This window comes from Podarcis bocagei (assembly GCF_964188305.1).
Source record: "Podarcis bocagei genome assembly, chromosome: 16".
Taxonomy (NCBI): domain Eukaryota; kingdom Metazoa; phylum Chordata; class Lepidosauria; order Squamata; family Lacertidae; genus Podarcis; species Podarcis bocagei.
In genome coordinates, this window is record NC_138142.1 from 12,600,070 (window position 1) to 12,614,964 (window position 14,895).

At 43.6% G+C, this 14,895-nt stretch overlaps 1 protein-coding gene across 10 annotated transcripts in view; it reads left to right on the forward strand.

Annotated features, from left to right (window-relative positions):
- The window catches only part of ARVCF (ARVCF delta catenin family member), a 615,179-nt gene that overhangs the window by 100,059 nt on the left and 500,225 nt on the right, over window positions 1-14,895 (forward strand). For all 10 annotated transcript variants that reach the window (XM_081174768.1, XM_081174756.1, XM_081174762.1 and 7 more), the window contains exon 2: window positions 9,140-9,193. The gene's annotated coding sequence lies outside the window, so the exon portion shown is untranslated. The remainder of the gene's footprint in view (window positions 1-9,139; window positions 9,194-14,895) is intronic.

A 14,895-nucleotide genomic window follows, 5' to 3' on the forward strand; every position in this document is an offset into this window, starting at 1 on the left:
CAGGGATGATGGGAACTGTAGTCCAAAAGCAGCTGGGGACCCAAGGTTGGGAAGCACTGCTTTAGAGTAAGGGCAGTAACTTGGTAGGAGAGTATCTGCTTTACTTGTGGAAGGTCCCAGGTCCAATATCTCCAGGTAGGGCTGGGAGAGGCCCCTGTCTGAACTCGTGGTGCACCACAGCCAGTCAGTGTAGACAATGCCCAGTGCCAGATTTATGTATAAGCTAAACAAGCTATAGCTTAGGGCCCCACTCTCTTGGGGGCCCCCAAAAAAAATTAAAGGAAAAAACCCTGGATGTACATTTCCAAAATATAAGATAAAAACAAAATAAAATAAAACCTATCATACAGCAACAGTGTTTTGTGTTGTGTAGGCTCCTATGATGTAAGTAATGGGCCCCACCTGCTAGCCTGCTCTCTAAAATATCACTGGTTTGCTCATTTCTATATATAGGGTGCCTTACATTCTGCACGGACTGGTTGCTTGGCAACATGTGCAAATGGCTTTAGATACCTATTAGGTCCATAAATTAGCATATAGAAGATGAAGAGTTTGGATTTGGTATCCCGCTTTATCACTACCCAAAGGAGTCTCAAAGCGGGTAACAATCTCCTTTCCCTTCCTCGCCCATAACAAACACTCTGTGAGATGAGTGGGGCTGAGAGACTTCAGAGAAGTGTGACTAGCCCAAGGTCACCCAGCAGCTGCATGTGGAGGAGCGGGGAAGCGAACCTGGTTCCCCAGATTACGAGTCCACTGCTCTTAACCACTGCACCACACTAGCTATAGCATATATTCAGCACAAAAAACAGTGACCATTTGTTGTTGACAAAGGACAGCTGGACATATAAAGGGCCCCATTGCCTTCAGTAGCTTAGGGCCTCATCAAACCTAAATCCAGCCCTGACAATGCCTGATCCAGTAGGGTTTTGTTTTTATGAGACCCCGGAGAGTTGCTGCCAATGACAGCTGAAAATTTAGCTGGGTAGTCCAATTGGTCACTTTCTCATATTACGTTATGTCAGGCTTTCTGGTTTGCTGATCACAAAGAGTGGTTGACACCTGCTCCAGCATTTTCTCCTTTCTTGAAACTGCATTGCATTCAAACCAGGGGTTATGGTTTGTTTCTCCCCAACTAGCCATGGCTGCAAGGCAGCCTTGAAGCCATGGTTTGTTGTTGGCTACCTGATTGTGGCTATGGTTTTCTCAGTAGTGATGTATGGAAGTGAGAGCTGGACCAAAAGAAGGCTGATCGCCGAAGAATTGATGCTTTTGAATTATGGTGCTGGAGGGGACTCTTGAGAGTCCCATGAACTGCAAGAAGATCAAACCGATCCATTCTGAAGGAAATCAGCCCTGAGTGCTCACTGGAAGGACAGATCGTGAAGCTGAGGCTCCAATACTTTGGCCACCTCATGAGAAGAGAAGACTCCCTGGAAAAGACCCTGATGTTGGGAAAGATGGAGGGCACAAGGAGAAGGGGATGACAGAGGAGGAGATGTCTGGACAGTGTTCTCGAAGCTACCAGCATGAGTTTGACCAAACTGCGGGAGGCAGTGGAAGACAGGAGTGCCTGGTGTGCTCTGGTCCATGGGGTCACGAAGAGTCGGACACGACTAAACAACAACAACAACCCGATTGTGGGTTTTAAAAAGCGACACGGTGCTCTAAATGTATGGCGTGAACATGGCTTGAGAGTCTGCAGAAGAACACATACTTTATCAGAACGAAAGGTCCTTCTGGTCCAGTATTCCATTCTCACTGCGGCCAACCACACCCCCCTGGGAATCATCCAGGCAGGCCGTGAGTGTAATGGGATGCTATCACCAACCGCAGGAGATAATATTGGGCAAGACGGTGAAGCAGTCTGATCTCACATCTCATTGTTGCCATAGCTCTGAGCATCAAACATTACTTTAGCACTTAAGGGGGGGTGGAGGGTGGAAATAAGGCGCTCTCTGAAACTGTTCACGTTGTGCAAGAATGCTACACAGTAATTTGCAGCAACAGATAAAAAATAAAATAAAAGAGAGGGTGGAGAGAGAAAGAAAAGGTAAACAAGCATTTTTAATCCTAAAATCCATGAAACGAACACATTAGGCATGTCGTTTTTTGTATACATAGATTTGTTTTGCTCTTGAACTGGTAAATGAGGGTTGTTTTGGTCCGAAGCCAAATAATATATTGAGGCAATTTCATGCCTCATGAATTATAGAAGAGAATGCTTGGTACGTGGAGCTCCAGTCTCGGCTCGGCTGGCTCTCCCCCCCCCCCATTTGGTTTAATCCCTTTGGGAATCTCGGTTTTGAACTGCCTTCCAGAGCCTGTGCGATGCTTCTAAAAGCCCGCAGACTGGTCCGACAGAATAGAAGGAATGATAAATATGAGCCCCTTCCCCCCTTGACTGGAGCCTTCTCTCCCACCCCTTTTATTTTGCTAACTCCCAGATGGTAGCAAGAATGCTTTGATCTTATCATAATGGTCAGTGCTGCTTACAAAAGAAAAAACACTTTCCTGAACTCTGAGCTCTGATGCATTTTAAAATTCCTTCTGGGCTTTTTGGAAATAGAAAAAATGTTGCTCGCATCTTCTTTATTTTAAGCTGCACTTTGCTTTCTAGGAAGGAGGACTGAATTGTTTGGGCTTCCTCAAGGCGGAGCCGCTCTCAATTTAGGATCCTGTGTCTTGGGGTTGAGCAATTTGCTCAGAGCCCAGAGCAGGAATAGATCACAGACCCTAGAGGGCTGCTCCTAATTTGCATTTGTTAGTTACAAGTCATTAACTGAACCCGCATGTTGTTTTTTTCCAGACTTGCTGGATGTGCAACACTGGCTGGTGGACGTGTTGCATGCATTTTGCAAATTCCAAAAGGAGTTGCTGTGCTAGGCTGTTGTGAGGGCAGAATGTCCCATGACAACATAGGGATTAATCCATTTTTAGTGGCATGCCATAGATCTGGAAGCAACCTCATTCTCTTGTGTATACCAGAATGCATACCAGAATGTTAGATTTGTGCCATTGGGTTTGTGGCTGCTTGGGGCTGCCAACTTGTGACAGGGCCTTTTCCATGGTGGCTCCCCAGTTGTGGAATGCCCTCCCTAGTGAAGTATACCTGTCTCCATCACTTTTACCTTTCAGGAGGAATTGGAGTGGAAAATCCTATTTACCCAGGCATTTGGTAGCTGAAGAATATATATATATATATATTTAATTGATATTTATTACTTTTTCAACATTTCCAACACAACACTACAAACAAACAAAAGAAAAAAGAAAAAAGAGAAAAAACAATACAAATACAATACAAAAACGCTACATGGACTAACAAAACAAACAAAAACAAACAAAAACAATTTTAAAACACCTCAAACACTTTCAATATCTTATATTTCATTCACTTATTTCCAGCGACCTCCTCACACCTCCCTTTTTGTATTCCACTTCTATTATTTGTTTCAGCAATTCCTTTCCATCTTACTCTGTTTTCTGTTCTATAATTATCTTAACACATTCTTGCCATACTTTCCCTTTAATTTTCTATTAATCTATTTATACTTAATTCCTTACGACATTTCTACTAAAGCCATGTAATTTCATTCCAACATTTTTCTAACATTCCTTAATTTTACAATATTTCTATAAATAGTCTTTAAACTTTTTCCAATCTTCTTCCACTGACTCTTCACCCTGGTCTCGGATCTTGCCAGTCATTTCCGCCAATTCCATATAGTCCATCAACTTCGTCTGCCATTGTCCAACACTTCAGTGTTTTCAAGAAGCAACCATTCTCTCAACCAGCAAAAAGCAGATGGTTCACAATGAAGTGTAAAGGTCTGGCAGGGCAGGTCCACCTCCTTCTTTGGCATCCATCAATATCTTAAGTTTTACTCGAGGCTTCCTGCCCTGCCAAACAACTCTAGGAGCATCCCTCTGCCACCTCCTGAAACCCTCCATCCCATCCAAAGCTTGCAATGTTTGAAACAAAAGCAACATCCCCAGCAACACAGCAGCCCTCATCCCCACCACAGTAACTCGGCCCAACAGTAACAACTTCTGATTTGTCCATATTTCCAAATCCCCCTTCTCTTCAATCCAACATCCTTCACAGTTATCCTTAAGCAGATTCACATTTTTGGCGGTCATACTAACCCCCAAATACCTCTCTTTCTCAACCAATGTTAGTCCTGTCGCCTCCTGAAACTCTGTCAAGCTTTCCTTTTCCAATTCAGATAGGGCTCTGGTCTTCAAATTCATCCGTTCTTCTTTAAGTTCAATCATAACGAATGTCAGCTTATGTTCATCAAGTTGTCTTTGTATGGATGGGACTCTCCTCTCCAGTTGTATTACTTTAGATTCAGCAGCAAGGGTTTTTTCATCTGCAGTTTGCCGTATCAGAGTAGATTCCTGTGTCAGTTTCTGGGTGGTTTCTGAATTGGTATTCACCTTTTGTCCCAAGTTATTTAAACATTCTACAATTAAATTATTTTCAATATTTGCAACATCCAATTTCACATTTATCACATCTGTTTTCTTGTGGAGTTTTTCCAGCGATCGTTTATTTTCAATAATGCAGCCACTAAGGTCTCCTCTGTCGACATCCCGTCTGTTTTTTCCTTTCCGTTTGCCATAACACTTAAGAGATTCAAGGTCAATTCCAAAGTCTCACACTTTTTTTATCTTGCAGCTGGAAATTCCCCTAGCCCAGCTCCTGTAAAGTAACCAATTTCAAAAGCTTCCACTAGGGGAAAACAGGTTGTATTTGTATCGGTAAATATGTCCTCTTTTAAACACAGTTTCAATAATCCAAAGTTAGTTTCAATTTTCAGTTACTTTCCTCCTTTTTTAAAAAACAACCGGAGACAGTAGAAACAATGTATTCTCTTGATTAGCTACCTGTCAATGAACGTTCTAAACGCTGTCAATGGACGTTCCAAGAAACATCAATCCTGCTAGCAACCCGTTTCCAGGGTCAGAGCGGCGGTATTTTAACTCTCTTAACTCTCTCCTACAGGCATATTCAGTCCACCACTTCCCCCCCTCTTCTCCTGCCTCCAAGAAGGGGGGATTTAGTTCTTTACCGATGGAAATTTAGTTCTTTACAAAAGGCCTTCCAAGACTTTAGCTTGCAGTCTCCTTGCTTCAGTTAATCTACAAAAGAGGGAGGCAGACTTCCTGTATTGAAGCTCCCCGTTTCGATGCCAGATTAAACGTTTAAAAATCCAATTCTTCCCAATTCAGCTCTACTCACGGGTAATTACTTTAGAGTCAAATTGTCCACAGGAAAAAGTCAGTGCTCTCCGACAACAGCTATGCGGCTTCGCTCCGTGGAAGTAGCAGACGATTCGAAGCACCGCGCCACTCACCCCACATCGCTCCAGATCCCCGAAACCGGGTTTCCCCGCAAGTAGGGGAGGCGCAAAAGGTGCCTGCCGAATCCCACTGCCTGGCGGTACAGACCCAAATTCCCACGGGGCAAATTCCTCCCGATCAGAGGAATTCCGCCATTACCGGAGGCACCAACCCGGAAGTCTCCTGGTAGCTGAAGAATATACTGTTCCTGGCAACCCCGAGAGCATTGGACGGAATAATTATTTTAGCTGCAACTGGTTTTTTAAAACTTTTAAACTGTAACTGCTTTACAGTTTAAAACTGCTTTAAAACTGTAAATGTTTTAAACTGGCATCATTTTGTTTTTAAGTTGTGGGTCTGCTTACCACCCTGGGCTCCTTTGGGAGGAAATGAGTGATATTAATTCAGTAAACAAATAGGTAAATACAGTGGTACCCCGGGTTACAGACGCTTCAGGTTACAGACGCTTCAAGTTACATACTCTGCTAAACCAGAAATAGTACCTCAGGTTAAGAACTTTGCTTCAGGATGAGAACAGAAATCGTGCCGCGGCAGCGGGAGGTCCCATTAGCTAAAGTGGTACCTCAGGTTAAGAAAAGTTTCATTTTAAGAACGGACCTCCATTTCTTAACCCGAGGTACCACTGTAGGCTAAAAGGTAAAGGACCCCTGGACGGTTAAGTTCAGGCACAGGCAACTATGGGCTTGAGGGGCTCATCTCGCTTTTCAGGCCGAGGGAGCCGGCATTTGTCCACAGACAGCTGTCCGGGTCATGTGGCCAGCATGACTAAACCACTTCTGGTGCAACAGAACATTGTAACGGAAAACAGAGCACAAGAAAACACCGTTTACCTTTCCGCCACAGTGGTACCTATTTATCTACTTGCACTGGCATGCTTTCGAACTGCTAGGTTGGCAGAAGCTGGGACAGAGCAATGGGAGCTCACCCCGTTGCAGAGATTCGAACCGGCGACCTTCTGATCAGCAAGCCCGAGATGCTCAGTGGTTTAGACCACAGCGCCACCCTCTTCTCTTAGTGAATAAATACAGTGGGTTTAAAGCACTCTGTCACCACAGTGCAACAAATCCACTTTTCAAAAAGAAGCAAACAAGTCCCAGACTTTTTACGGTTTGGAAAGTGATGGGTAAATACATTGAAATGTGTGGGGTCAATGGATGATTAATGGAAGGGGGTATAAACTCCCAAGGGATTACATAGAACCATAGGATGGATGCAGTTTGTATGCTTGCTGTTGCAGAACCTCTCCATCATTCAATAAATCAGAAGTCCGAATTTCTCAGTGAAGTCCAAACATAGTCCAACTACAGTGTAAGCTTTGTGCAAGCACATCGGGATGAATGATCAGTAAAACAGGACATCTGGAGGAGCCCTCAATCTAACTGGCATGTGTAGCTACACCTGTTGGATATTCATGACCCAATCAATGTCTCTGTGTTTTCTTTAAAGCAGCTGTGTAGGAATTTGACCAAAACCTGGTGAGGTCTGAGGCAACCAGTGTGGTTGAGGATGGGCAAGTAGTCAGGTTCTTGAGATGGGATACAAGGACCCAAAAGGCTGGAGGCTGATGGCATGGTCCAAGATGGGTCAGTGATCAAGTTGTAGGCAAGGAAGGGGAGATGGGCAAGGCGAGTCCATTCATCAGCTTCTCGCAAGAATGATACTAAAATCCGCAGTAGCACAACACCTTTATCAGGACCAACCAAAAAGTCACAAAATAGTGACCAAGGGCTTGAGTTTTCCAGAGCTCTTCTTCAGACTGGATGCTTAATTAAGCAATGCAGGAGAAAAGGGAATTTGAAAAATCCAGCTTGGTGTTAAAGCCAGGCAATATTTATTTTTATTTATTATTACATTTCTATCCTACTTTTTATCCAGTGTGGTGTACATGGTTTTCCCTGTCACCATTTAACCCTCACAAGAACCCTGTGAGATAGGTTTGGCTAGAGATGATTGGTGACCCAAGGTCACTCAGTGAGCAGGGATTTGAACTTCGGTCTCCAAAGACCTGGCCTGACACTGTTCTCAATCCCAAAATGGAGACAAAGCCAACTTTTCTTCTTCCTCCACCTTAATTAACATCCAGTGTAATAAAAAAAGACCTTTGGAGAACCCAAAAGCTTGCTTGCTGTTTTGTGTCAATTTTTGTTTGGTCGTTATAAAGGTATTGTACGTACCCTGGATTTTGCGATTTTTGTACTCTGGATTTTGGAATTTTTATTGGCCAGGATGTCAATATCTGCCTTTTGCATTCTAAGGAAGAGCTGCTCAGGTAGAGGAACCAAACCTGGAGTAGCAGTTACACAGCGTCAGCCATGCCACCGGTCATTTCTTTAACAAAACTAGCCAGACTGAGCAGATAAGCTGCAGTACCCTTTTTGTCCATTTTTTAGCGTGGCACTGTGGTCCCCCGTCACATTGTAACTTCCCTGCATGTCACATTCCTCCACCCCCAAACGCCTTGCTGTTTAGCTCTGCAAAAAATAAAATATAATGCAGTTTAGTCATTGTAAAGATCATGTTTCTAAATCTTGCTTCCAGTCCCTGAGGACATTTCCTGGTACATTTTCAGATACTTTTTTTTGCATCCCTTGGGGACAAAAGCATGCTTGTTTTTTAAAAGTGAAATATTAGATTCTCTGAATTATAAGAAAAGCCTGCTTTGGTGTCACAAAAGTACTTTCATGGAAGTTATCAGTGTGGAACCTTTGACTCTCTAGACCAGCGGTTCTCAACCTGTGGGTCCCCAGATGTTGTTGGACTACAACTCCCATCATCCCTGAGCTCTGGCCTTGCTAGCTAGGGGTGATGGGAGTTGTAGTTCAACAACATCTGGGGACCCACAGGTTGAGAAAAGCTGCTCTAGACTTTGCTGAACTGCATCTCCCTTCATTCCTAGCCATTGGCCATGCTCGCTGAGGCATATGGGAGTTGTAGTTCAGCAATACGGAGAGGGCCAAACATTTCCTACACCTGCTCTTCTGATTTTTCTTTAAAATTAAAAAAAAGAAAAGAATGAAGAGACTATAGTGTTAAAAAGTGACTCTCCTGCTCTAAAAAAACTGGATGGAGGAGATTTTAATTGTATTGATTGTGGAAGTGATTAAGGTACTGAAGTGTCCAGGCTAAGAATGTGAACAAGGAAATCCCAGACTCAAAACTGACCGTAATCATTAACTTACTAGGTAGACTGATGCAGACTTCCTTTGATTTGCAATAATCAAAACAAAGCAAAAATGAGACAAAGTCATGCCAAAGTCACATTTTGTACCGTCATCAGTTCAGAATATTGGGAACTGTCATGCTGAGTTTGGTGATGTTCTGTTGAGAGGTGGCCAAACGTCTACCCAAAAATGAACCAAGTCTCACCCAAGTGATGTTTCAGCCCACCATCTTGCTTCAAAATGGTGTCTCGCGTGGCATCCCAACATCAACAAAACCTGCTGCCCCCATATTTGGCGTCCTTGTGCTGAGTTTAGCGATGATATCTCAGGAGGCATCCAAACCTTTTGGGGAACAAATGGATGAACCGCTTCCCAAAATTTACTGTAGATCGCTGTAACAGATTTCTTTTAACTCTGTCATTAGTTATATTGGCTGCCTGTATTTTTCAAGAAGTGCAGGAGTGGTGGAAGAGACAAAGTGTGCCAAATTAAGGAATAATGATTGTGCTGCTGTGGATTGAAACATAATGCATAAAATAGAAGAAAAAACCTATTCGCTTTCTCTGTTTTAGGCTAATGGCGTGTGTTTTTTTACCTTGTCATTCCAGAATTCTCCTCCTTCATCTCCTGTGGAGCCAGTCTCAAGTTAGAAATCTGATAAGGTAAGAACATTTAGTATGTTTCATTAACAGAAAGGGCCAGACAATGACTTTAAAGTGAATGGTGCCTTTGGGAGAGACCATAACTCAATGTCATGCTCTAAGAAGCGCCTTCATGGACTCAGTCCAAAGAAGGTAAAGTCTTACCAAAATTCTTAGGCAAGAGTTGTGTAGTCTCAACAAGCCAAGGTCAAGCACAGAGAATCAATCTTGGTCCAAAACATAATCCAGAAGTTGAGGTCAAGAAACAGTTCGGCATCAATACCACAGGAAGAGCTCCTTGCCAGAAAAAGTGGTATATAAATGTAATAGTAAAGGTAAAGGTACCCCTGCCCGTACGGGCCAGTCGTGACCGACTCTAGGGTTGCGCGCTCATCTCGCTCAAGAAGCCGGGAGCCGGCGGCATCTGAAGACACTTCAGCCAGCACCAGTGCCGCACACGGAAACGTCGTTTACCTTCCCGCTATAAAGCAGTACCTATTTATCTACTTGCACTTAGGGGTGCTTTCGAACTGCTAGGTGGGCAGGAGCTGGGACCGAACGACGGGAGCTCACCCCACCGTGGGGATTCGAACCGCCGACCTTACGATCAGCAAGTCCTAGGCACTGAGGTTTTACCCACAGCGCCACCCGCGTCCCATATAAATGTAATAGCACAACACAAATAAATAAAATAAAATAGTTTTTCAAGGGCTCTGTGTCTGGAACCAAGTCAGGGCTAGTGTGATGCCCAACGCAGGGCACACATGTTGCCTTCAAAAGGATCATACGTTCATTCCCTGGTATTGGCAGTTAAAAGGATCAGGGAGTGTGTGATGGGAAACAACCTTTTACCTGCAGCCTTGGAGAGAGGTCGCCAGTTGCAGCAGATAATACTGAACTAGGCTGACTAGAGGGACGCGGGTGGCGCTGTGGGTTAAACCACAGAGCCTAGGACTTGTTGATCAGAAGGTCGGCGGTTCGAATCCCCGCTACGGGGTGAGCTCCCGTTGTTCAGTCCCTGCTCCTGCCCACCTAGCAGTTCAAAAACACATCAAAGTGCAAGTAGATAAATAGGTGGCGGGAAGGTAAACGGCGTTTCCGTGCGCTGCTCTGGTTCGCCAGAAGCAGCTTAGTCATGCTGGCCACATGACCTGGAAGCTGTACGCCGGCTCCCTCGGCCACTAAAGCGAGATGAGCGCCGCAACCCCAGAGTCAGCCACGACTGGACCTAATGGTCAGGGTTCCCTTTACCTTTTAGGCTGACTAGAGTCCTGAGTTTAAGACAGTTTCTTATGAATGGAGAAGGCTAGGCAGTGATGGGACATTTGTAGAGGAAGAGTCAGAGCTCAATGGCTGAAAACACACTTTGTATGTTGAGGGTCCCTGGGTCATTCCCTGTATCAGGTAGAAGATATTGACAATGGGCCAAGCAGAGCCACTATACTGTTTCAAAACACCTGCTGGAAATGTTTCTGTTTTCACAAGCCTGCCCAGAAAACGCTTTAGTTAACCTTTGTTTTAAATGTTCTATTGATTTTATCTTTGGGTTTAACGATGGGTTTATGTATATTTGGCTCGTATCTGTTGCTTTTGTACTCGGAGGAGAAATTAACGCACCTAAGTTAATCACATTGGATGCAACCCTTTGCTTTTCATTGCTCTGTGCATTTTCGTTGTGTTTGATATATAATTGGACTTGTACACCACTCAGAGATTTGTTTTGTGCAAATGGTTAATAAATGATATAAATGACTAATGTGAAAGACTTCTGCCTGCCAGTCAGATTAGACAAAGTGGGACTCGGTGGACCCAAGATCTCAGGGCAAGATGGCTGATTATGCTTCACAGGGGGTAAGCACTTTGCATCCCTGGAAGGGCTTTTGCTAGAGTTTATTACAAGGAAAGTTAAAACTACAGTGGTACCTTGGTTCTCAAACTTAATTCATTCCAGAAGTCCGTTCCAAAACCAAAGCGTTCCAAAACCAAGGCTCGCTTTCCCATAGAAAGTAATGCAAAATGGATTAATCCCTTCCAGACTTTTAAAAATAACCCCTGAAACAGCAATTTAACATGAATTTTACTATCTTAACGAGACCATTGATCCATAAAATGAAAGCAATAATCAATGTACTGTACTATAAAATAAATAAGACAGTATTGTAGATGATAATTTTTTTAAAATAAATAAATTCTTACCTGTACCAATGATAGTTATTTTTTGGATGGGGGGCTTTTATCCATTTATGCAGTCAATCAGTCAATCAATCAATCAATCAATCAATCAATCAGTAGCTGAACTGGGTTCCACAAAGTCACAAAACAAATTAACCAAAAAAGCTTCCAAAACAAAAGTGCAAAATAAATAAATAGCAATAAAAAAGCGCCAAACTTAATTTGTTCTGGAAGTCTATTTGACTTCTGAAATGTTCAAAAACCAAGGCGCAGCTTCTGATTGGTGCTGGTGCTCCAGAAACAATATCTGAAAGCCACATTGGACGTTTGGCTTCCGAAAAGCGTTTGAAAACCAGAACGCTTACTTCTGGGTTTTTGGTGTTTCGGAACCAAGGCGTTTGAGAACCAAGGTACCACTGTATATCCAACAATGTTTTCCCACTGGCACACCAACTTATGCAAGTGGACATGCAATAATGGATATAGGGGTTGTAACCAATGTGGTGCTAAGTTGAAGTCCTTTAGTGGTATATTTGTTCCACTGGCAGAATGTTTCTATGCCAGGAGAGCATAGTTGCGCAGAGGAATGCATAAGCAGAATGCTGGTAAATTTGTTGCATAACAGATGGCACAGTCTGTTGCATGATGAGTTTCTGCTAGCACTACTATTGCATTGGACTCCTCTGTTTCAGCTTTCCCACCTGACAGCGCAACAATCTTTGCGCCAGCAGACAAGAGAGTGTTGGATGCAGCCTGCAGAATCTACCTGTTACAAATAGTCAGAAATTGCCTGAGTCCTGTCCCTCAGTGTTACAGCAAAAAAAATAAATACAGTGGTGCCTCGCAAGACGAAAATAATCCGTTCCGCGAGTCTCTTCGTCTAGCGGTTTGTTTGTCTTGCGAAGCAACCCTATTAGTGGTTTAGCGGATTAGCGCTATTAGCGGTTTAGCGGCTATTAAAGGTTTAGCGGATTAGTGGCTAAAAGGCTATTAGCGGCTTAGCGGCTTAGAAAGGGGGGGGAGCGGAAAAAAATCGGAACACTCGCAATACGTTTTCGTCTTGCAAAGCAAGCCCATAGGGAAAATCGTCTTGCGAAGCGGCTCAAAAACGGAAAACCCTTTCGCATAGCGGGTTTTCCGTCTTGCGAGGCATTCGTCTTGCGGGGCACCACTGTAGGTTTGGAAATTCACAGAGGGTAAAATGTGCTTGATTGTGTTACAAGGCATAATTAGGCAGACACAGAAGGAATTCAGCATTGCAAAATAAATAATCTAGACTTAAATACATAAGTAAAGAGAAAAAAATAAAGTTAGCTGATGATAAAGTTGCAGGTGCTGAACTTGCTACATTCAAGGACTGGCTTCAGTGCAGTTCAGAGGGCAAGGGGTCTTCTCAGCAGGCTAGATGACTTACAGTTGGCTCTCTTGACTCTCCTCCAGGGTTGGCAGCAATGCACCTTATGAATTGATGATATGTGTGCATGTTATGAATTGCTAATAAGCTGCATCTAACAGCTTGAGCCCTAAATGTATATTCCCACAGAGTAAAAACTTGATGCAACTAGGGACGGAAGGATCTGTCAATTTTGGTTCTGGCTGTTTCTCATTTTGCAATTTCCACATTTTCTGTAGCAGTTTTCTTTAAAAATAAATCCTCATGGAAACCCTTCAGCGTTTTAGTGCAAATTTCTCCCAATAATTTGAAGGCAGTTTTGACAAATGTAAACACCTTTCAAGCAATTTCTCCTGATATAATGCATATCTGTATGGCTGTTTTAACTAAACTGGTTACAGATAGGTAGCCGTGTTGGTCTGCCATAGTCAAAATAAAAAAATTCCTTCCAGTAGCACCTTAAAGACCAACTAAGTTAGTTCTTGGTATGAGCTTTAGTGAGCAGGAAGCAATCCTTTCTGCTCACTAAACCCCGTTCCCTCTTCAGCTTTTGACACCTCCTCCTCCTCCTCCCAGTCTGCTCCCTCTTCTCCCTCTGACCACTCATCATCATCCCACCCAGGGCCAGATTTAGGTTTGATGAGGCTCAAAGCTATTGAAGGTAATGGGGCCCTTTATATGTCCAGCTGTCCTTTGTCAACAACAAATTTTCGCTGTTTTTGTGTGTTGAACATATGCTCTATGGTAATTTATGGACCTAATAGGTATCTAAAGCCATTTGCACATAACAAAATATGTATTTTATCAAAGTAATTGTCGAACTGAAATACAATTAATGAGCAAACCAGTGATATTTTAGGGTACAGGCTAGCCGGCATGGCCCATTACTTACATCCTAGGAGCCTACACAACACAAAACACTGCTGCTGTGTGTAGGTTTTACTTTATTTGTTTTTTTATCTTATATTTTGGAAATGTACATCCAGGTTTTTTTCCTTTAATTTTTTTGGGGGTCCGCAAGAGAGTGGGGTCCTAAGCTATAGCTTGTTTAGCTTATACATAAATCCGGCACTGGTCTCACCACCACTCCCCTGTCTATGAGCTGTCATCCCGGGGGGGGGGGGTAGGGGGCGGTTCCCCAGCTGGCCCCTCCCACCACATTGCTAGTCCATGACAATGCATTTCTGTAAACATTGGTTGCAGAATCCTGATAAGGGCAGGTTTTGAAGGATGACTGTTTCTCACATTGTTTTTGGAAGGTGCAGACTTGGTTTTAAATAACATGCGAATCCAGTTTCTCCCAGGTCCCAAAACACAGCCTCTTTGTTTGCTTGGCCAGTGTGCAAAGTGGGGGTCCCTTCTCCGCCACAATGTAAAACTGTTGCAAATGCACCACCGGCCAGTTGTTTCTTCTGACAGAAGCAATTCTTCAGCTGAGGTGGGCTGGGCCGCGGTTGCCTACATGTCTCCTCGCATCAACGACCCATCAGGAGAATTAAATCACTTTTATTGCTTTTATTGCATTATCTCAGGCCAGTATATGTCTTGCTAGCATTTATTGCCCTTAAAAGTGCAGCAGCTTCAAGGTATTTAGGTTAGGAGTCAGTCTGCCGGGGTTTCTTTGTTGCTAGGCTCAGTTGGAGGGATTCCATGTTAAATGGTAGCGATGGATTGTGAATTATGATTCATGGAGCAGCCTGTGACTTTATAGCTTTTAAGCTCGGAGCTCTTCTGTTGGTGATGGATTTGTTTGGGGCCTTTCCAGTCCCCGGTGTCATTTCGGCTCATCACGTGGCTTCTATTTATTTTTTAAACCAAGGCTCCTTTCCTTGGCATATCAATTCCATTTGATTTCTGGTTTATCCACACTGCTTCTTTTGAAATCTGACTTCCTCTGCAATCTCCCCTTTGCCGTAAGAGCAGCCTCTGCCAGCCCTGATGCCCTCTCGTTGCTTTGGACAACCGCTTTGCCCGATATATGCCCACTTGGCCACTTCAATCTGTGGAATCAGTACTGTTTTGGGTGCCACAGAACGCTCATTCTGCATTTGTAGGAAATTGCTCTTTAAGTGTGGCAGCACCTACACTTTGGAACTCCCTGCCTAGTGATGTCAGGCACGTGCCTTTGCTGTCCTCTTTTCAATGCCTACTGTCAGGG